Source organism: Ranitomeya imitator, chromosome 6 (assembly GCF_032444005.1).
Source record: "Ranitomeya imitator isolate aRanImi1 chromosome 6, aRanImi1.pri, whole genome shotgun sequence".
NCBI classification, from domain to species: domain Eukaryota; kingdom Metazoa; phylum Chordata; class Amphibia; order Anura; family Dendrobatidae; genus Ranitomeya; species Ranitomeya imitator.
The window spans coordinates 31,693,506-31,716,748 of NC_091287.1; the positions used below are offsets into that span (position 1 = coordinate 31,693,506).

A 23,243-nucleotide genomic window follows, 5' to 3' on the forward strand; every position below is an offset into this window, starting at 1 on the left:
CTGACACAGTTCAATCACAGCTGCGTATTGGGCTCGGCATCGGCACATAAGTCCTGCCATTTTGGACTTGCTCTGACCAAGGTGGCACTGCCATTATAATTTGGATTGTTGCTTGAATAAATTTTCTTGTTTTCAAAGCTAAAAAAATATGGCTGCATGTTCTCTGAAATTGGAAAAAATTATAATTTGCTGCAGTTTTGCAGCTTTAACATCTGTGCAACTTGTAAACTAACAGTCTGTCCTGACTGTGTCTCTTCCCCTCCCTTCTCTCAGTATTAGAAATAGCAGCAGTAAGAATGAGGAGCAAAATAATAAGAGGGGAAAGCATCCAAGTTCTCAGGGAGGTGGATGATGAACGCAGTAGATAGGGAGGAAAGCATGAAAAAGGCAGTCTGAGGGAGGGGTTGAATTTAATAAACTGGTAGCCATGGCATACAAGAGCTGTTAGTGGAAGAGAGTTTACAACCATAATATTTAACCCTAAAGGGGTTGGCTATCATACTGGTGAGGGCCTATCCTTTGGATAGATAATCAATATCAAATTGGTGTGGGTCCGACAATCCCAACGATCAAATGTTATCAGCTACAGCAGCAACAAGTTGTGAATAGAGTTAAGGAGACTGCACAGCACAGCTCTGTACACTGGTTAGCAGTCACTCCCGGGTACTGCAGCTTAGCTACTATTCAAGTCCACAGAACCTAAGCTGCAGTACCCGGGAACAGCGACTAAATAGCACACTTTGTACCAGCATTGCTTCACTGCCTCATGGATGATAGGTATGTGAGTGACGGGTCCTCAGTATTTTGCACCTGTGCTGCCTTTTATCATTGATTTCTGCTGCATCCTTCAACATACTAATATTGTGACCATGTATTGGTAAGTATGGACTATTTTTCTGTGCTGTTCCCCTAGATTTTGCACCTGCAAAGGTTTGGAATACTGCATTAAATCTCACACCATCCCTTTTTCCAGGTACGTCATGCACACTTGTTAAATAAGTGACTAAAAAAAGTGTCTAAAAACATAATAAATGTGGTGCACGGCCTGTAAGACAATTTTTGTTCAGATGCCTTAAATAAATACAGATCTTCGACCACGAGATTATTTCGTATGGTCTTGAGCGGTCTGTGTAGTTGTACATTATATGTGTATATAATAATAATAATTAATAATGTGGACATTTATAATATTGTGGGTGATTTGTAGGTCATATATTTATGAACGGTAATCTATATATAAATGGCATCAGATGCACCAATTAGCAATACAGTAAAACCTAATATTGTCAGAAAACAGCTGTGACCCTTTGAGACATGGACTCCGTAAGACCTCTGAAGGTGTGCTGTAATATCTGGAACTGTTTTCTCCAGCGTGTCTTCTTTCCAAAGTGTTTCCTTCCCAAAGAAAGTGACACACGCGCATCGAACATCCAAATAATGTAAAAGTAAATTTGACCCATCCGTCAGACCAGGCCACCTTCTTCCATTTCCCCATGGTCTATAACTTATCTTACAGTAGCTGGTCTCCCCATTCACATCAGTGACCCTGTAACTGGTTCACCCATTGTCCTTGCTTTGACCACTTATGGTAGGTATTAAAAACTGCATACTGGAGCCTACCATTTTGGAGATGCTTTCACCCAGTCTTCTAGTCATCACAACTTTTCTCAGTCTCTGTCACAGTTGCTCAGGTTCGTATGCTACTTATCCACATGATAGGTGATAAATGTCTGATCATTGGGGAGACAACTGCCAGGATCATGATCGTAAGAACAAGTGTCCAGAAACCCTCGTTTGAATGGCGTGATAGTTGAACATGCGCACTAATGCTCTGATCAAAGTCTAGGGAACTGACAACAATGAGTGCTGACCCTTAAAAGTCTATGGGACTGATGGAGATAAGTTGCAACACCTTTAAATTTGTTTTAAGATGTGCGATCAAGTTTTATGAGGTGGCCCTTGCAAATCAACACAATGAAAGAGCTACGGCACAGGAACAGTGTCTGTTTTGTAAAAGCAACTTGCCTGGTCACCTTCAAGTTATTGGTACTGAGTGTCGATACCCAGCACTCTCACACTCACCTGTATAGCATTGTGATGATTATGACCTGATCAGTGTCAGCCTAGTTTGTGTGACAAAGTCACTGGGAAAGTGCAGGAGGGGAGATACGTTTAACTGAGGCTATTAGCTTCAGTGATTTGAAACCCAGAAGTTTACTCCAGCACATTGTGTGTTGAGAGGGGTTAATCAGCCATTTTAAGGGCTGGGTTTTTGTGGACAGCAATGGAGCGAGTGACATGATGTCCTCCTTACCTCCACCCCAGAATTTGGTCTGTGGTTTAAATAGTCAGCTTTCTGAGGCATTCAGTGTTCAGTGTGTCTGGAAAGAAAAACACCATGTGTTTTGCTAACCCTGAGCGGCGGATCCTCACTACCACAAGAACTGTGCTTTATGTTACCACTTTTTCTTTTCCTGCTTTTGCCCAATGACCCATGTTTATTTTTACTTCATCATGGTCCCAGCTGTCACGGCCAAGAGGGGTGCTGCACCACCCTGGGCCATTTAACCCCCTAAATGCTGCGATCAATATCGATCACAACATTTAGGTGGCAGGGGGAGGCACAGATTTCACACAAATAGTAATCAGAGAGAAGAACAAGAGAAGAGAGTAGAAGAGAGAACAAGAGGATCCGCAATATTGGACCTAATTCTTACCAACAGGGACGAAATGGTTGAGGAAGCAAAGGTGACCAGGAATTTAGAAGGCATCGATCTCTGCTATCCTTGAATTTTGGATTACAAGAGGAGGAAGACCAGCAAAGACTCAGACTTTAATGCTGAGCTTCAGCAAGGCAGATTTTAATGGACTCATAAACAGGGTGGGAGATTTTGCTGAATTAAATTCTCACTGCATAATCAGTAACAATCCCAGAAAGTAGGAAGAATTGGAAGCGTTTAAAGAGACAAGGATGGATGAACGCAGAACTTAAAAACTTGTTACTGAAAGAGTAATTGCAAAAGCACTAGCCAGAATCTTTGAAAAATCCTGGAGAACAGGAAAAGTCCCAGAGGATTGGATAAGGGCAAATGTTGTCCCTATCTTTAAAAAAGGAAAGAAGATGGAGCCAGGAAATTACAGGCCAGTGAGCCTTACTTCTATACCAGGAAAAATGTTTGAACAAATTATTATACAGCATGTATGTAAGTACATGGATAAGAATACAGTAATTAAGCAGAGCCAGCATGGCTTTGTAGCAAACAAGTCATGCCAGACTAATCTAATTTCCTTCCATGATGGAATCACTGACTGGGCGGATCAAGGAAATGTGGTAGATATAGTATATCTCAACTTCAGCAAAGTATTTGATAAAGTACCTCATATTATCCTTATTGAAAAAATGACCAAGTATGGGATTGACAAGGCTATGGTTAGGTAGATTCATAACTGGCTTAGTGATCGTACTCAGAGTGGTAATAAATGGTTGCACATCCAATTGGAAGAGTGCTTCAAGTGGGGTACCACAAGACTCTGTCCTGGCCCCAGTGTTGTTCAACATTTATATAAATGATCTAGATAAGGGAACTGATGGTAAACTAATCAAATTTGCAGATGATGCAAACCTAGGAGGGATAGCTGACACTAGAAAAGACAGAGAAAGGATTCAGAAGGATCTAAATAAGCTTGAACAATGGGCAGCGACTAATAGAGTGATATTTAACAGGGAGAAATGCAAGATTCTACATCTAGGTAAGAAAAATGAAAATTACATCTACAGAATGGGAGGAATAGAGCTAAGCAACAGCATGTGTGAAAAAGACTTGGGTACACAAATAGATCACATGACTGCACGAGTCAACAGTGTGATGCAGAAGCAAAAAAGGAAGGATGTATTAAGAGAAGCATAAAGTCTAGATTACGTGAAGTAATTACCGTATCCCCCTCTACTCCTCCTTGGTCGACCTCATCTGGAATACTGTGTCCATTTCTGGGCAGCACATTTTAAAAAAAGCATTGAAAAACTGTAGCAAGTTCAGAGAAGAGCTACAGGAATGATGAGTGGACTGCAAAGTATGTCCTACGAGGAATGGTTAAATGATCTGGGAATGTTTAGTTTGCAAAAAAGAAGGCTAAGAGAAGACTTAATAGCTGTCTACAAATATCTGAAGGGCTGTCACGGTGTAGAGGGATCATCATTATTCTCATTTGCACATGGAAAAATGAGGAATGAAACTGAAAGGGAGAAGATAAAGATTAGATATTAGAAAAAACTTTTTGAAAGTGAGGGTGATCAATGATTAAAACAGGCTGCCATGAGAGGTGGTGAGTTCTCCATCAATGGAAGTCTTCAAACAGAGGCTGGACAGACATCTGTCTGAGATGGTTTAGTAACTCCCGCATTGAGCAGGGGGTTGGACACGACGACCCTGGGGGTCCCTTCCAACTCTAACATTCTATGACTCTGTGACTCTAGTTTGCCATCACATATGGGGTATCGGTATACTCAGGAGAAATTGCACAACAAATTTTGGGGTCCATTTTCTCCTGTTACCCTTGTGAAAATGAAAAATTTGGATCAAAAGCAACATTTTTTGTGGAAAAAATGCATTGTTTCATTTTCACAGCTCAACATTATAAAGTTCTGTGAAGCACCTGTGAGTTCAAGGTGTTCACCATTCCTCCAAATAAATTTGTTGAGAAGTGTAGTGTCCTAAATGGTGTCACTAGTTGTGCGTTTCCACTGTTTAGGCACATCAGAGGCTCTGCAAAAGTGACATGGTTTCCGATATCTATTCCAGTCAATTTTGCACTCCAAAACTCAAATGGCATTCCTTTCATTCCAAGCTCTGCCGTTTGCCCAAATAGTAGTTTTCCATCACATATGAGGTATTGTTGTACTCATGAGAAATTGCGCAACAAATTGTATGGTCTATTTTTTCCTGTTATCCTTGTGAAAATGCAAAATGAGCTAAAGTAACAATTTTGCGGGGGGAAATTAAAATTTTAACTTTTTTCTTTCCAAATTGCTTTAATTCCTGTGAAATACCCGAAGAGTAAATAGGCAGTTTGAGGGGTGCAGTTTTTAAAATTATGTAAATTTTGGGCATTTTCTGTTACATAGGCCCTCAAAGCCACTGCCATTGTAATGTGGTCCCTAAAAGAATTGGTTGTAAATTTTGTTGGAAAAACGAGAAATCACTGATCAATTTTTAACCTTTCTAATTTCCTAACAAAAATAAATTATGTTGCTTGCCGCAATATTGTCTTGAATTTGATTAGGTTTCCTCCATAGTACACGCTTGCGCAATGCAATCTTGCCTTGCGCACGCGCAGTATGCTTTTCCCAACTGCGGGCAAAGCCGAAAAGCATTAATGCGTATGCGCCGGCGCACTATGTCACTTCGCACTAGGCGAACACAGCGAAATTCTTCCGGGACATAGTGCGCTGGCGCATGCGCACTAATGCTTTTCCGCTTTGCCCGCAGTTGGGCAAAGCATACTGCGCATGCGCAAGGCAAGATTGCATTGCGCACGCGTGTACTACGGAGGAAACCTAATCAAATTCAAGACAATATTGCGGCCAGCGGGAAAGGAAGGGGTGCATGAAAGAACAGAAAACACCGCCCATCGGACCGTAAACAGAGCCCGCCAAATTCAGGTGACAGAGTCCCTTTAATTTTTTATTCTTTGTCGTCTCCATTTGCGTTGACTGTGTATATAGATCCAGTCAAATTACAACCCTTTCTCACAAGTCGAGACATAACTCATTTACTCTACATCTCTCTGGAGGATAAACATATTAAGTGATTGTTTAGCGGCCTACTAAAGCTAATGCATTTTGAAGCAGGCGAAATGAAAGGACGCATTCCTCCGTCCATTGCTCGCTCTTCACAAATATTTATCTGACAGCGATTGGAGAGCGCCTGGGAGAGGACAATGCTCTTTGAAGCTACGCTCTGCGATTGCACATGATAAATGACGCTGTCTAAACATTCGGATACTTTCTCATTATGGATGAAGGCGACGTGTCTTATTCACGTGTATTTTCCATAACCTGTTCGCCCCCTTTGCTTTCATTGTGAGCCTGAGGCCTAAAATTACCTCTAGGCCTCAAAAAGTGAATTGAGGACAAATGTTATGCAAAGAGGCCACACAATGGGGGAACAGAGGAACAAAGCGAACGTTAATGCTTGTAAAGAGGTAGTGGGCCAGATATAAGTCTAAAACAAAGCCTATCTTTGTTGCCCCTAGCAACCAATCACAGCTTAGCTTTCACTTTGTATTCAGCTCTTGAAAAATGTTAGCTGCGCTGTGATTGGTTGCTATGGGCAATGAGTACAGTTTCTCCTTTAGGCCTGTTCCCAACTCTTCACTTGATGGGGGCCAAAATAGTAAAAATAAGTAAATATCTTCCTCTCCAGTCTTCAGAGTGGGGCAAGCTGGCATAGTATAAATTGGTAGTAAATCGTTCGTTTTCATCAATAAAAGCAGACAATTTTCATCTGTATGACGTCCGTTTTTCTATATCAACAGTTACAAAAAAATGTATAGGACCAAATACAGTAAATAATTGCAATGGTTCCATATACTTAAGCAGATTGCCATTAATTTAGGGATGAAACCAACCCCCACAGGGCACTGTAATGGGGGAAATATTAAATATAGAATATAATATCCATTTCCGTACTGTGCCACATGCCCACGCACACATTCCTCCTGCCTGGCATTATCAATCCTTCTCAGCCAACATTATCCAACCTAGAATAATAATGATCCCACAAGAAGAATATGACCACAAGTCAGGTCACAATGGGAGCCCTCAAGCTATAACAATAATTATTGCTCATCGAGGACTTATTAATTAGATGAGAACGTTCCGTTCATAATGGACTCCTTATTCCGCTGGTACAAATACCTGACGTAAGAGTCTATTTCCAGCAGGACGGTTCCTTTAAACTTCTTGAGAAAATCTCAACAATGTTTGTACAAGGAACCTCTCTACTTTGGCATTTACAAAACAACTCAGTCCCAAATCATTGTTGTTATTCCAGTTTTCAGTAGTGCTTTGCTCTTTTGTAGCGGCTTTAGTATATGCGCTTCATTTTCTATACATTTGGCACACTGGAAAGTGGTCCTGATGAGAGGCCGTGGGAGTCCAGGAGGAAGAATCTGGCTCCATCTTCTCTGCAATCAGTCATCGGGAGCCTGAAGAAGAGGGGGCGTAAAGGGAGGCACTGTAAGGTTATGCCCGGTGCCCCTGCATGTGTCCCGTTCTGCCATTACGCTGGCTTACTCACTGCCCCAGACCGTGGCACACGTACTGGTGCGCTCCAGTTCCTTCTTCTTTTGTGCACAGCGCACAGTGTCTCGAAAGCGTGCCTAGGGCGCGGGTGCATGCTCTCACCTGTTCTCAAAAGGGTAGCACGAGCCCATGGTAAAGGTTCTCAGCAACAGCTGGTTGTAATGTCAAATGTTATATATTTACTTCTCACATAAATAACTAAAGATAACATGAATAGATTAATAGATAGATATTAGAATAAAGAAGAAAGAAAACAAAAGCAAAGCTAGCAAATGCACGGTACAGAGCCTCCCAGGCACATGCCAGTCCTTCAATACGGTCCAAAAATATATACTGTAGATACTAGGATAGATAGATAGATAGATAGATAGATAGATAGATAGATAGATAGATAGATAGATAGATAGATAGATAGATAGATAATAGAATAGAATAGATATATAATAGATAGATGATAGATATATAGATAGATGATAGTAGATAGAGTGATAGTAATAGATAATAGATAGATGATAGATAATAGATAGATAATATATAGATAGATAGTTATAGATAATAGATAGATAGCTAGATAGATAGATAGATAGACGATAGATAGATAATAGATAGTAATAGATAATAGATAGATAGATAGATAGATAAATAGATAGATAGACAGACGATAGATAATAGATAGTAATAGATAATAGATAGATAGATGATAGATAGATAGATAGATAGATAGGCTTGAGAATGGCTGGTCACAGCCAAAATGTAGCCATACCATAGGGGCTAATAAAGTCCACTTTCTTCATCATTTATTGGAGTGCTGCCTCCATTTTTCTTTTTTATAATTTATACAAATGGATATTTGTTTGGAGGGCTGTTTCATTTTTTTCTTCTAGATGATGATAGATAGATAGATAGATAGATAGATAGATAGATAGATAGATAGATAGATAGATAGATAATAGATATGAGATAAATAGATAGATAATAGATTTTTTTATTTTTTGTACCAATTAATTAAATTGTGATTTGACATTCATTGCACATTTTTCTTAAGAATTATGACTTTTTTTGTCATCTATACACGTCGACACTTATTGCTATATGCTTTTTTATTAACTATGCACGTCGGCACTTTTTTTCTAATGATATATTTATTAGCATTAATACACTTATCTCTAAGGGGACATTATTATATGTCCTCATTAACAGTATTCGTGCACTATAGCACATTTTTTTAATTATACTTGGTATACAGATGATGGGAATAATCTTAAAATATTTTGGATCAGGAAACGTGGCATCCCCCGTTGGACTTCTCAAAGATGGTGCCCGTGAGCGCATGCGCACTCGTACCCCATTGCCCCTGCATTGATGAAGGCCTCTTTAAACTATCGGTACGCGTCAAATGATGTCGAGGAGGCACTTCCTCCTCTGACGTGTGCCGGAAGAGAGTGCCGGAATCGTTGCACCTGGGAAGCTTTGCACCCATGTATTAGTAGTGCTGTTCCATTTTTTTCTAACTAGATAGATAGATTGATAGATAGATAGATAGATAGATAGATAATAGATAGATAGATAGATAGATAGATAGATAGATAGATATGGTGCATGTATTCTCTGTACTGCACCAGTGAATATGTTGACACTATATAATTATACAGGTAATGCATTCTATAACCTGTATATACCGTAATTCATCATGTTTCCCCTGGGCCATAACTGAAGGCGCTGCAATGACTTTATGTGGAAATATGTAATAAATACATATACTGCATAATAACAGCCTTTAGCTGAGTTGGAGGAGCCACGTGACGCATAGAGAGGTGGGAAATCTGAGCCAAATATTTGTTGTAACTCGATAAAAAGGAGGAAATATGAAGTTCCCTCGTGTTTTCCTTAATCCAGAAATGGACGGACATGTCCCAGCATGGGGGAGAAATGCAAGATCTTTAATGCCTCTGTGTCATTCTTTGTGTCGGTGACTACATCATAGACTTTTGTAAATTCTTGTGATAATCGTACATGGGACAGATCAATAACATCTACTAGGGATATGTGACTTATCCCTTAAGAAATAGACCTTAGTGATCAATGCACCAAATTCACCTCCACGTGGGATTTTCTTCTGCTGGACATCGACTGGGTCCCATTATTTTGTCAGAGCCTGGACCTATGGAGGATCTTGGTGTTCTAGTGGGTCCGAACCTGGTGTTCTCCTTCTCCTAGTCGCTGGAGACATATCTCCAAACCCCGGCCCCCCATGTTATAGCCAGTCAAACCTCCCAATTGCTACACCCAGAAACCCCTCTAACCTTATTAATATTCCCTGCATGCCTGCTGTCTCTTTCAATTGTGCCCTTTGGAATTCTCGCTCTGTGTGTAATAAACTCTCCTTCATTCATGACTTCTTCCTTTCTAATTTTCTTAATCTCCTGGCTCTTACTGAAACCTGGATCCAGCAGTCAGACACCACCGCTGCTGCTGCTCTTTCATATGGTGGACTACACTTTTCTCATACCCCAAGATCAGACAACAGAGCAGGTGGAGGCGTTGGTCTGCTCCTTTCACCCAAATGTACTTTCCAAGTTATCCCCCAAGTACCCTCACTTGTCTTCCCTTCCTTTGAGGTCCATGTGGTCAGACTCTACGTCCCCTTCTCCATGCGAGTGGCGGTGGTGTATCGTCCTCCCGGCCCCTCTCATCAGTTCCTGGATCACTTTGCCACCTGGCTTCCACACTTTCTCTCCTGTGACACCCCCACCCTTATCATGGGTGATTTCAACATCCCCATTGCCTCTCCCCTCTCCCCATCTGCTTCTCACCTTTTATCTCTATCCTCCTCTTTTGGCCTCTCGCAGCATACTAACTCTCCAACACATGAAGATGGAAACTCCCTTGACTTGGTCTTCTCCCGACTTTGCTCAGTGGATGATTTCACAAACTCCCCTCTCCCGCTCTCTGACCACAACCTTCTTTCATTCTCTATCAAGAACTGCCATCCCGCTCAGGTCACCCCCACTTTCCACACCTATAGAAACATGCAGGCCATTAACACCCAGAAACTTATGAAGAACTTGCAGTCCTCATTGGCTCCTACAGTTAGGGCCAGAAATATTTGGACAGTGACACAATTTTCGCGAGTTGGGCTCTGCATGCCACCACATTGGATTTGAAATGAAACCTCTACAACAGAATTCAAGTGCAGATTGTAACGTTTAATTTGAAGGGTTGAACAAAAATATCTGATAGAAAATGTAGGAATTGTACACATTTCTTTACAAACACTCCACATTTTAGGAGGTCAAAAGTAATTGGACAAATAAACATAACCCAAACAAAATATTTTTATTTTCAATATTTTGTTGCAAATCCTTTGGAGGCAATCACTGCCTTAAGTCTGGAACCCATGGACATCACCAAACGCTGGGTTTCCTCCTTCTTAATGCTTTGCCAGGCCTTTACAGCCGCAGCCTTCAGGTCTTGCTTGTTTGTGGGTCTTTCCATCTTAAGTCTGGATTTGAGCAAGTGAAATGCATGCTCAATTGGGTTTAGATCTGGAGATTGACTTGGCCATTGCAGAATGTTCCACTTTTTGGCACTCATGAACTCCTGGGTAGCTTTGGATGTATGCTTGGGGTCATTGTCCATCTGTACTATGAAGCGCCGTCCAATCAACTTTGCAGCATTTGGCTGAATCTGGGCTGAAAGTATATCCCGGTACACTTCAGAATTCATCCGGCTACTCTTGTCTGCTCTTATGTCATCAATAAACACAAGTGACCCAGTGCCATTGAAAGCCATGCATGCCCATGCCATCACGTTGCCTCCACCATGTTTTACAGAGGATGTGGTGTGCCTTGGATCATGTGCCGTTCCCTTTCTTCTCCAAACTTTTTTCTTCCCATCATTCTGGTACAGGTTGATCTTTGTCTCATCTGTCCATAGAATACTTTTCCAGAACTGAGCTGGCTTCTTGAGGTGTTTTTCTGCAAATTTAACTCTGGCCTGTCTATTTTTGGTATTGATGAATGGTTTGCATCTAGATGTGAACCCTTTGTATTTACTGTCATGGAGTCTTCTCTTTACTGTTGACTTAGAGACAGATACACCTACTTCACTGAGAGTGTTCTGGACTTCAGTTGATGTTGTGAACGGGTTCTTCTTCACCAAATTAAGTATGCGGCGATCATCCACCACTGTTGTCATCCGTGGACGCCCAGGCCTTTTTGAGTTCCCAAGCTCACCAGTCAATTCCTTTTTTCTCAGAATGTACCCAACTGTTGATTTTGCTACTCCAAGCATGTCTGCTATCTCTCTGATGGATTTTTTCTTTTTTTTCAGCCTCAGGATGTTCTGCTTCACCTCAATTGAGAGTTCCTTTGACCGCATGTTGTCTGCTCACAGCAACAGCTTCCAAATGCAAAACCACACACCTGGAATCCACCCCTGACCTTTTAACTACTTCATTGATTACAGGTTAACGAGGGAGACGCCTTCAGAGTTAATTGCAGCCCTTAGAGTCCATTGTCCAATTACTTTTGGTCCCTTGAAAAAGAGGACGCTATGCATTACAGAGCTATGATTCCTAAACCCTTTCTCCGATTTGGATGTGGAAACTATCATATTGCAGCTGGGAGTGTGCACTTTCAGCCCATATTATATATATAATTGTATTTCTGAACATGTTTTTGTAAACAGCTAAAATAACAAAACTTGTGTCACTGTCCAAATATTTCTGGCCCTAACTGTATCTCCTCCATCTCATGTCCTGATTCTGCATTGAAGCATTACAATGAAACCCTGCAAAGTGCTCTGGATGAAGCTGCTCCTCCTATACATAAAACAACTCGGCACAGACGGCAACAACCGTGGCACACGCTGCAAACACGTTTCCTGCAGCGGTGCTCCAGGTGCGCAGAACGTCTGTGGAGAAAATCTAATCTACCCGAAGATTTCATCCATTATAAGTTCATGCTAAAGACATACAATTCTGCCCTTCACCTCTCCAAACAAACCTACTTCAACACCCCCATCACCTCCCTGTCCAATAACCCTAAACGTCTCTTTGACACGTTCCAGTCCCTACTCAACCCAAGAGAGCAGGCCCCAACCACGGATCTCCGTGCTGACGATCTGGCCAATTACTTCAAAGAAAAAATTGACCACATTCGACAGGAAATCATCTCCCAATCTCTTCATACCATGCACTGTCCTCCCTCCCCCACTGCATCTAGTTCACTCTCTGACTTTGAAGCAGTTACAGAAGAAGAAGTAAGCAGGCTCCTTGCATCTTCTCGCCCGACCACTTGCACCAGTGACCCCATTCCGTCACATCTCCTCCAGTCCCTTTCCCCGGCTGTCACCTCTCACCTAACAAAAATATTCAACCTTTCCCTCACTTCCGGTATTTTTCCCTCCTCATTTAAGCATGCCATCATACATCCATTACTTAAAAAACCATCCCTCGATCAAAACTGTGCCGCTAATTATAGACCTGTCTCTAATCTTCCCTTCATCTCTAAACTCCTCGAACGCCTTGTCCACTCCCGTCTTACCCGCTATCTCTCAGATAACTCTCTTCTCGACCCTCTTCAATCTGGCTTCCGCTCTTTACACTATACTGAAACTGCCCTCACTAAAGTCTCTAATGACCTACTAACAGCTAAATCTAATGGTCACTACTCCATGCTAATTCTCTTGGATCTCTCTGCAGCATTCGACACTGTGGATCATCAGCTCCTCCTCACTATGCTCCGCTCCATCGGCCTCAAGGACACCGTTCTCTCCTGGTTCTCCTCCTATCTCTCTGACCGATCCTTCACTGTATGTTTTGCTGGTTCCTCCTCCTCTCACCTTCCCCTTACTGTTGGGGTTCCTCAAGGATCAGTCCTAGGCCCCCTACTCTTCTCGTTGTATACTGCCCCTATTGGACAAACAATCAGTAGATTTGGTTTCCAGTACCATCTCTATGCTGACGACACCCAATTATACACTTCTGCTCCCGATATCACACTGACCTTTTTAGAAAACACCAGTGATTGTCTTACCGCTGTCTCTAACATCATGTCCTCCCTCTATCTGAAACTAAACCTGTCAAAAACTGAACTCCTCGTGTTCTCTCCCTCTACTAACCTACCTTTGCCTGACATTGCCATCTCCGTGTGCGGTTCCACCATTACTCCAAAGCAACATGCCCGCTGCCTTGGGGTCATCCTTGATTCTGACCTTTCATTCACCCCCTACATCCGATCACTGGCTCGCTCTTCTTACCTGCATCTCAAAAACATTTCTAGAATTCGCCCTTTTCTTACTTTCGACTCTGCAAAAACTCTTACTGTTTCACTTATTCATTCTCGTCTGGACTATTGTAACTCTCTACTAATCGGCCTCCCTCTTACCAAACTCTCCCCACTCCAATCTGTCCTGAATGCTGCAGCCAGGATCATATTCCTCACCAACCGTTACACCGATGCCTCTACCCTGTGCCAGTCATTACACTGGCTACCCATCCACTCCAGAATCCAGTACAAAACTACTACCCTCATCCACAAAGCACTCCATGGCTCAGCACCACCCTACATCTCCTCCCTGGTATCAGTCTACCACCCTACCCGTGCCCTCCGCTCCGCTAATGACCTCAGGTTAGCATCCTCAATAATCAGAACCTCCCACTCCCGTCTCCAAGACTTTACACGTGCTGCGCCGATTCTTTGGAATGCACTACCTAGGTTAATACGATTAATCCCCAATCCCCACAGTTTTAAGCGTGCCCTAAAAACTCATTTGTTCAGACTGGCCTACCGCCTCAATGCATTAACCTAACGATCCCTGTGTGGCCTATTTATAATAAAAAAAAAAAAAAAAGGTTCCTCGCATCATGTTCTCATACACTTTATGCAGTATTAGCCCTCTGTGTCTGTACTGCTACATACTGGTTCATGCAGCTTTACATGAACACCTGAGCCTTACACTATAGCTGGTCCGAATAACTAAAGCAATTGTTACCATCCACCTCTCGTGTCTCCCCTTTTCCCCATAGTTTGTAAGCTTGCGAGCAGGGCCCTCACTCCTCCTGGTATCTGTTTTGAACTGTATTTCTGTTATGCTGTAATGTCTATTGTCTGTACAAGTCCCCTCTATAATTTGTAAAGCGCTGCGGAATATGTTGGCGCTATATAAATAAAAATTATTATTATTATTATTATTATAGATATAGTAAAAGAAGTATCCCACCAGCAACATTTATCACCTGCCCGTTGAATAGGTACTAATTAAATGTAAGATTAGCGGAGGTCTCAGCGGTTAAAGCACCACTGATCCAGATAATGGGGGTCACAAAGTCCTGTGTGATTAAAAGACAAGAAGTTCTGAAAAACAACATTATTCATGTGACCACGATGAGTTAAATACATCAGGCAATGACATTTTCTTAATTTCTAGAATTTGCTCCCATGATAGGCATTGTGTAATTGAAATAGGAAATGGAAGTAGAAAGATTACATCAACATAATGTACAGACAACTAAAACCGCTATACTGTACTCATAAATAATGCTGCAGTGCTGTGCAAATAAAAAAAAATAACACCATACAGTACAGATATCACATATAAATACAGTAAGAATGACCTTATTATGGTCAGCAAAGTGTCCCTATACACAATGGTGGAAGCAGAATGTCTCCCATAGGTAACACAAGCTGAATACTCCAATTAACTATGGGGCCTATTAGTGATGAGCAAACATTCTGGGAATAGGTGTTATCTGAGCATGTTCGAGTTCTAACCGAGTGTCTTTGGTGTGCTCGAAAAATATGTTCGAATCCCCGCTGCTGCATGTCTCGTGGTTGTTCGACAGGTACAACACATACAGGGATTGTCTGTTTGCTCAGTAATCCCTGCATGTGTGGTGGCTGTCGAACAGCCATGGGACTTGCAGCCACGGGGACTCAAACATATTATTCGAACATGCCGGTGACGCTCGTTTAGCACCCGAGCATGGCGGATTACACCTTATTTGAGCACGCTCACTCATCACTAATGCCTACATAGCATAGCAGTGTTATCTGCTCAGAACAGTAAAGGGCTTAAAGGGGTTGTCCGTTCTAAACCGAAAAAAGTCTGAAGTCCCTGGTTTCAGACCTGGGACCCGCGGGTATTTATGAGGTATACATACCTACTGTCCGGTGGGGGCGGCCTCGCTCTCCATACACTTGTATGGAGCAAGGCCACGCCCAGTAGTCGGCCACGCCCACTGGCCAGCCACGTCACTAGTCGGGGAGCAGCCTCGGCTCAATACAAGTGTATGGAGTGGGGCCACACCCACCGACTGGGGGTATGTATAACTCATGCATACTCTCCGTTCCAAGGTCTGAATTGGTGAGTTGGGGGGTTCATAAATCTGCAGTCACACAGAGTGACTGCAGACTTATAGATTTAGACTGGACCGCCCCTTTAAATTATCGTTATAATTTTGTCAATTTAGTTAAATAAGTCCAAAATTTTATGTTGGGTAATTTCACAATTTAATGCTCCAGATGTTTTTCAGCCCCATGTACAGCAATAGAGTTATATAATAAACTTCTAGTTGCCTACAGCCACCACTAGAGGTGCGGACTTCAGACAGGTTTATACAGCTCCTTTTAAATTTTATGGCATCTATATAAATGCATACATGGTAAATTCCCACATAATAAGAATAGATCCACCTTAGTGCCTCATAAAACAAGAGATGACCCCTTGTATTCCCACTAAGTAATAATACCTCATTAGTGTTTCCCCATGCAGTAGTTATGTCCCTTGGGTGCCAGCATACAGCAGTGATCCCCCCTTCGCATTTCCCCACACAGTAAGAATGTCCCATTACTGCCCCCTCACTGTAGTGATTCCCCCTTTTTGCCTCCACAGTAACACCCCCTTCGATATCCACAGTAGTGATGCCCATTAGTGTCTCCCCACACAGTAGTGATGCCCATTAGTGTCTCCTCACACAGTAGTAATGTTCTCCTTAGTGTCTCCTCACACAGTAGTGATGCCCATTAGTGTCTCCTCACACAGTAGTAATGTTCTCCTTAGTGTCTCCTCACACAGTAGTGATGCTCATTAGTGTCTCCTCACACAGTAGTAATGTTCTCCTTAGGGGCTCCCCACGCAGTAGTGATGCCCATTAGTGCCGACCCCACACAGTAGTAATGTTCTCCTTAGTGTCTCCTAACACAGTAGTGATGCCCATTAGTGTCTCCTCACACAGTAGTAATGTTCTCCTTAGTGTCTCCTCACACAGTAGTAATGTTCTCCTTAGTGTCTCCCCACACAGTAGTGATGCCCATTAGTGCCCATGCAGCGCCCCAGAGACCTGGTCGTTGCAGTATAGCGCTCTGCCACTAAGGGGAGCAGCGGTACGTCTGATTGCACTAAAGAGTTCTCCTGACCAGGTATCACCAGAACACATTACAATTCACACTCCGGCCACTAGGGGGAGCAAAAGGCTTTATTTATTGGGCCACTCCTCACACTGGTAAAACTAGGGGCAGGGGAGGAAGTTAGTCAGAAGCTGACTGGGTTGGAACCAGGCAACATCCCGTGGCAGGGGGTGTTGCAGGGAGAAGGCACAGGGGGGATCCTGTCAGGCGTGGGAACCTGGCAGGTGCCTAGCGACAGAACAGAACGTAACGGAACCGCGCCTGCACACCTTGCGGCGGTATCCTAAGAGAGAGACAAGAGGGGAAGAATATTGTGGAACAGTGTAAATGAGATCAGCACAAAGGAGAGCCAGTAAGAGTCGTGCCGAGAGAGGAAGGCAACATCTTACTGAGATGCGTAGTCGGTGGCCGGATCACCGTAGGACTAACTGACTTCAGGCCTTACTTCAAATTCCGCTGGACAGTTGATTATAGGTTGGCTGTCTACCTTTTACACCTACGAAGACATAGGGGGCAACATTGGGAGAGGGGCGTCTCTAGGGTCCCGGAAGACCTCCAAGCCTTCCCGTCAAACGGGTGGCGTCCTATCCATAACATACCTGGGGGATGTTAGAAACTAGTAACATCTGGAACCAAAGAACGAGAGAGAGAGAGAGAGAGATGTAGAGAATGAACGAATGAGAACAGCAGTTGTGAGGACTATTCCGAATGCTCAGCAGGGTAGCACTACAACACACAGGCGCTATTGGTAGGCAACGATTTCCATCTGCGAGGGAAACTCTGGATGTGCCCATCGGACCGGCCGGTCTCTGAGAGCCCTGTTAAACATACTCTGGATTGAGGATCCTGAAGTCTTCAGTAAAGAGGTAAAGAGACTGCAACCTTGTGTCCTCGTTATTGCCTGCACCTCACACCATCACCATCTACCTTACTGGGAAGCCCTGGGGACATACTTCACCTGTGGGAAGGTATACCATTCAGCTGCCATTCTATCACCCCAGCGGACCCCATAGCAGCGTCGGTCCCCCTGACCGAACACCACAGGTGGCGTCACGAACCATTGATAGACTGTACAAATCCCTTTACTGGACGCCCCTTAGCAGGGTCACGGACCGGGTCTAGCCACCGTGATAGCCTCAGAACCGAACTAGAGAGGCCCGGTACCGAGAACTCGTGGCCCTGTGTCTGGGGGCGCTCCACCCACCCCACACAGTAGTACTGCTCTCCTTAGTGTCTCCTCACACAGTAGTGATGCCCATTAGTGTCTCCTCACACAGTAGTAATGTTCTCCTTAGTGTCTCCTCACACAGTAGTAATGTTCTCCTTAGTGTCTCCCCCCATACAATGTTAATGCCCATCACAGTAATGATACCCCTTTGGTGAACCCTCACAGTAAGGATGCCCCCTCACAGTAGTGATACCCCTTAATGCCCACCCCACACAGTAGTAATGTTCCTTAGTGTAAGCCTCACAGTATGGATGCCCCTTTAAGTATTGTCCTATTAGTGCCCCCCACAATGTATTAATGTCTATTTAGTGACCCTTCTCAGTATGAACGCCCACTTAGTGCCCCTTCACAATAGTAATGCCCCGCTCAGAGTAGTGAGGCCCCTTTAGTGTCTCCCCACACGGTGATGAAGCCTCCTTCATGCTTCCTCATGTTGTCTCTTTTGCCACCATTCAGATAAAGGACGCCTCGTCACAGTAGTAAGCACCCAGCACACATTAGGGATGTTTGGTAAGTTCCAAAATATTTAGAATTGAAAGTCCTCAGTGGTTTATACCTTTTAATGGCCAACACGGTACCAGGATATATTTATTTCCTGGTAAGTTCCACAAACACAAAGAGTGCCTCAGATTAGTTTCCTCTTTGATCCCCCACATAGTATGGCGGAGCAGTGAGCTGAAGGCTCCTTTCTCCCCTATTGTATCGTCATCCAGAGGGCGGCCAAGATGGTGGTACCGTGTCCACAATCCAGGACCCTCCCATTGAATGCAGGTTGGGAGGCAAGGGCGCAGGCTCTAAAGCAGGATAAATGCCTCTTTAAGTTTTCTTGGGCCTTAATTTACCATGTTTGCTCCCTAAATTAGTAAGTTCTTTAAATATCATTTGCAACAAAATAAATGACATAAGTAGTCTCTCTGCAGCCGCTGATGATTTGTGGTCGGTAAAGCACGCAGAGACTGCTGACAATTTGTTCCATTTGGAACAGGGAGGATTTGTCATTCTGCTGCTTTCTGCTGTCTGGAGCCATTAGGTGAGGGGCAGGGGATGAATTGGCAGGTCTGTGCTGTGGGACAAGCAATTAGGAAAGAATGTCCTCAACATTCCAGGCTGAACTCTTGTGGAATGGATGTCATCACAGATCAGAGGTCGCTGCCCTCGCAGTCTGCACTGCAAAACAAAGTTTTGGAATAAATATTATTTACGTCTGTGAGAATTATTAATGGAATGCATGACAAAAAATGCGTTTGTTGTCATTGTTTGTACCCCATTGGTTAATTAGTAATTTTACTTTTTTTTTAAAAAGTTCACTTTTTAGCTTTCCTTTCTAAATATTTGGTGCTGTCAACATATGCAGAGAAATTATTTTAAAAATATAAATCCAAAAATGATGACGTGCATTTGTATTCCGCCCCCTGTAGTTTGATACCCCTAAATAAAATCCAGAGTAGCCAGTTGCCCTAATAAGTCACATGATTAGTAAATTGAGTCCACCTGTGTGTAATTTAGTCTCAGTATAACTGCAGCTGTTTTGTGAAGGCCTCAGCGGTTTGAGAACATAAGGCTATGTGCACATTTTCAGGATTTCTTGCAGAAAATTCCTGGGAAAAACCTGAAATTTTCTGCAAGAAATCGGCATGCGTTTTTGGTGCGTTTTTGATGCGTTTTTGGTGCGTTTTTTTCCGGACATTTCCCAATGCATTTTATAGTGAGAAATCCGCAAAAAACCTGCAAAATTAATGAACATGCTGCGTTTTTTACCGCGATGCGTTTTTTTTCGCGGAAAAAAAAACACATGTGCATAAAACATGCAGAATTCATTTAAAATGATGGGATGCATATTGTATGCTTTTTGTTGCAGTTTTATAGCGTTTTTATCGCGAAAAAACACGAAAAAACACGAAAAATCAGCAACATGTGCACACAGCCTAAGGATCAACCAGCATAATGAAAACCAGGGAGCTCACCAGACAGGTCAGGGATAAAGTTATAAAGAAAACTAAAGCAGGGTTAGGATATAACAAAATAGCCCGAGCTCTGAACATCTCGCAGAGCATTGTTCAGTCCATCATCCAAAAATGGAAGGAGTCTGGCATAACTGAAAACTTACCAAGACATGGCCGCCCATCTAAACTGACATGCCAAGCAAGGAGAACACTCATTTGAGAAGCAGCCGAGGTCCATGGTCACTTAGGAGGAGCTGTGGAGATCCACAGCTCAGGTGGGGTCCACAGGAAACTATTAGTCATATACTCCTCAAATCTGGCCCTTGTGGAAGAGTGACAAGAAGAAAGCCATTTTTTTTAAAGCAAGCCATAAGAAGACCTGTTTGTAAAAAGCTATGTAGGGGACATAGCGAGCGTGTGGAAGAACATGCTCTGATCAGTAGAACTTTTTGGGCTAAATGCAAATGTTACGTGTGACTTAAAACTAACACTGCACATTACCCTGGAAACACCATCCCCACTGTCACACATGGTGGTGGCAACCTCATGCTGTGGGGATGCTTTTCTTCAGCAGGGGCAGGGAAGCTGGTCAGAGTTAATGGGAAGATGGATGAAACTAAATACAGTGCAATCCTGGAGGAAAACGTGTTAGAGGCTGCAAAAGCATTGACACTGGGGTGGAGGTTTACTTTCCAGCAGGACAACGACCCCAAACATGCTGCCAGAGCTACAATATAAAATATATTGGTGACTTTTTTTTATTACAGAAATAACCTTTATTTCCTAAAACTATAACATCCTTTTAAATCCACAACGTGATGAAATACGACCGGCACATGACAACGGGCGCTTTCATCTCGGCACATTTACAACAGTTAGCGGGCCATTCCCAGTTGTAAAAATTTATACTGTGCTACACTCCCTGCACATACATTTTCTTGACGCCCACACAGAACACATTCACCTATCCAAGCCCTAAAGCGAGGAATTCATGTAAGCAGAAGAATGAGACCCACCCGAAAGTATATTTTCTTTTCTTAGCTTCCTCTTCAATGCAATGAATTAATAATAACCGTATTCGCATTCCAATCCTGTTTACCTGCTACTTACGTGAGACCCAGGACAGCAAGAGCGAAGCGAGAGCCGATGCTCAGGGTTTGTGAAACGTGGGAAACAATGGCCACTAAGGCAGGTGAAGCGTGGGTTACCAGATCTTTGCACCCCCTGACTTATGATCACTTCGAGTCGTTTCTTTCCCTAAGTCCAGTGATGAACTTTTTGTCCTCCTCCAAGCCCATAAAAATACTGCTGTAATTATTACTTTACCCTTTTGTTCTTTGTTTTTCTGATTTTTGATCTCGTTTATTTCTTTTGGCCTAAAATATTAAAAATAATAAGGTATGCATTTTTATAATATTTATGTGTTACATTTTATATGTAGCTATTTTATTACCCCAACCATATTTAGGGTTAGAAAAAGTATGTAAAAAGTGAAGTTATTATTATTGAGGTTTTTTTTTTTTTTAAATTTGGTCCCTGTCACACCTCTCACAAAATGAATGAGAGGAAAGATAGAGAACACAATGCAGAATGTGAGTTGTGCGCATGATTTAAAGGGGTTGTCCACCCTTTCTAAATCCCTATTTCCCCCCTCCCCTGTAAAATAATAACAGCTATACTCACTTCCAGTGCCAGCGCTGTTCCAGCGGTGTCGGCTTTGGCCTCTCCTGAGGAAGTGAGAGCTGAAGCTGCTCTCTCACTTCATCTGAATGTCTCTTGATTTATTCGAAGGAGGGGAGAGTTAAGCCAGCGATGATTGGCAGCAGTGATTGCATGACATAACAATGTCACGCGAGCCCTGAGAGAGCCAAAGCCGACACCGCTGGAACAGCGCTGGCACCGGAAGTGAGTATAGGTGTTCTTATGTTACTTTGGGGAAACATGGGGATTCAGAAGGGTTTTCCGAGTTGTGGACCACCCCTCTAATACTGTCTCTGCCTGTGCAGATTGCAGCAGCGAAGATGAGTTTGTCATTGGCTGCTGCGCTCTGCATAGGCAACAACTGAGATGACAAAGCTCACTTTGTTAACCCAAGGCCCCAATTTATCAGTTGGGCGAATTTTGTCACCGTTTTTTGCAGTATTAATGCAAATGTAAAGCTGCTTTTACTTTTGTACAGTACCAACAAAAGCTATGAGATCTCACAAATCTCACGCACGCGCTTCTTTTTTTTCCTGACTTAATTGGAAAACTGCAATGCTTTTTCAATCTGCAGCTTGTCAATCCTTTCTGTTTTTGTAGCATTTTTGTTTTCACCCACGGAAAGCAATAGGAAAGAAGCTTCTTTGCAGTGTTTCTGGTGAATAAAACTAACATTATTAAAAACGTACTGTAGACAAATGACAAATGTAATCTGCAACAAATAAACGTTTCAAAAATGCATGCACCAAAAAAGCAGCAAAACATGCAAGCAACTTCATAACTGCCAAGAGAGCATGTTGTGCCTGCAGAACAGAAAACGCTGCTAAAACACGTGTGAACATAGCCTAAGGCAATTTTTTTTTTTTTTTAATATAACATAAAACTGTTCCAGACAGGCAGAAACTGCATCAAGTATATCAAAGTGGCACACATGGCATGATAAATGTGTTGCATTTTGAAGGTTAGACACTTTCCCCCATGGCAGGCTTAGTTTACAGCGCAGCAAATACTGACATACAGGATGCCTGCAGCCGCCACCAGGGGGAGCTCTCTGGGTACAGATGCATATAGCTCCCTAATAATTCAGGACGTGCTGTGCAGAACCATATAAAGTTTCGGGAATCTCATGGGTCTCAAGGCACAAATCCTGGAAATTTTCACCCAATTTAGGTGTGCTCCTGGGCAGGATTTAGAGCGTGTCTGAGTGGGACTGGTGATGGGACTTAAATGTCTCTACATTGCCAACATCACTAATATATTGTGACATTTAACAGCACAGAATTTGGTGTACGTTATCGTTGCCATTTTGGACGTGGTCACACCCTCTATCGCCAAAACATTGGTTGCGAAGAGAACAGACCTTGGTTGCTATAAAGACACAAATAAATGAAGCTTATCTAACTAAGAACACAAAAAAAGATAAGGAAAAGTGAGAACAAAGTATATGATATCTTATTGAGTAACCTGATGATATCAGCACCATAGTAACAGGAAAAACAATATCCCATTATGACTGGTGCCATCTGTTATATAATACCCCACATCTGCCGCATCACCTGCGCAGCTTATGTTCTGGAAATACCCGGCCACATAAATCACAACCACAAAGCGATGTACATACAAATCACAGCAAAGTACTGCACACTGACCGATGTGAT

The 23,243-nt window shown here is 42.8% G+C and overlaps 1 long non-coding RNA gene across 1 annotated transcript; it reads right to left on the reverse strand.

Moving 5' to 3' along the window:
* Positions 1-16,970: 16,970 nt before the first annotated feature.
* On the reverse strand, positions 16,971-21,260 carry LOC138641778 (uncharacterized). The gene is made up of 3 exons (XR_011313944.1): positions 21,211-21,260; positions 20,049-20,206; positions 16,971-19,108 (listed from the first exon to the last, which is right to left on the reverse strand). It is a non-coding gene; the product is annotated as an uncharacterized lncRNA (long non-coding RNA).
* Between the last annotated feature and the right edge of the window lie 1,983 nt (positions 21,261-23,243).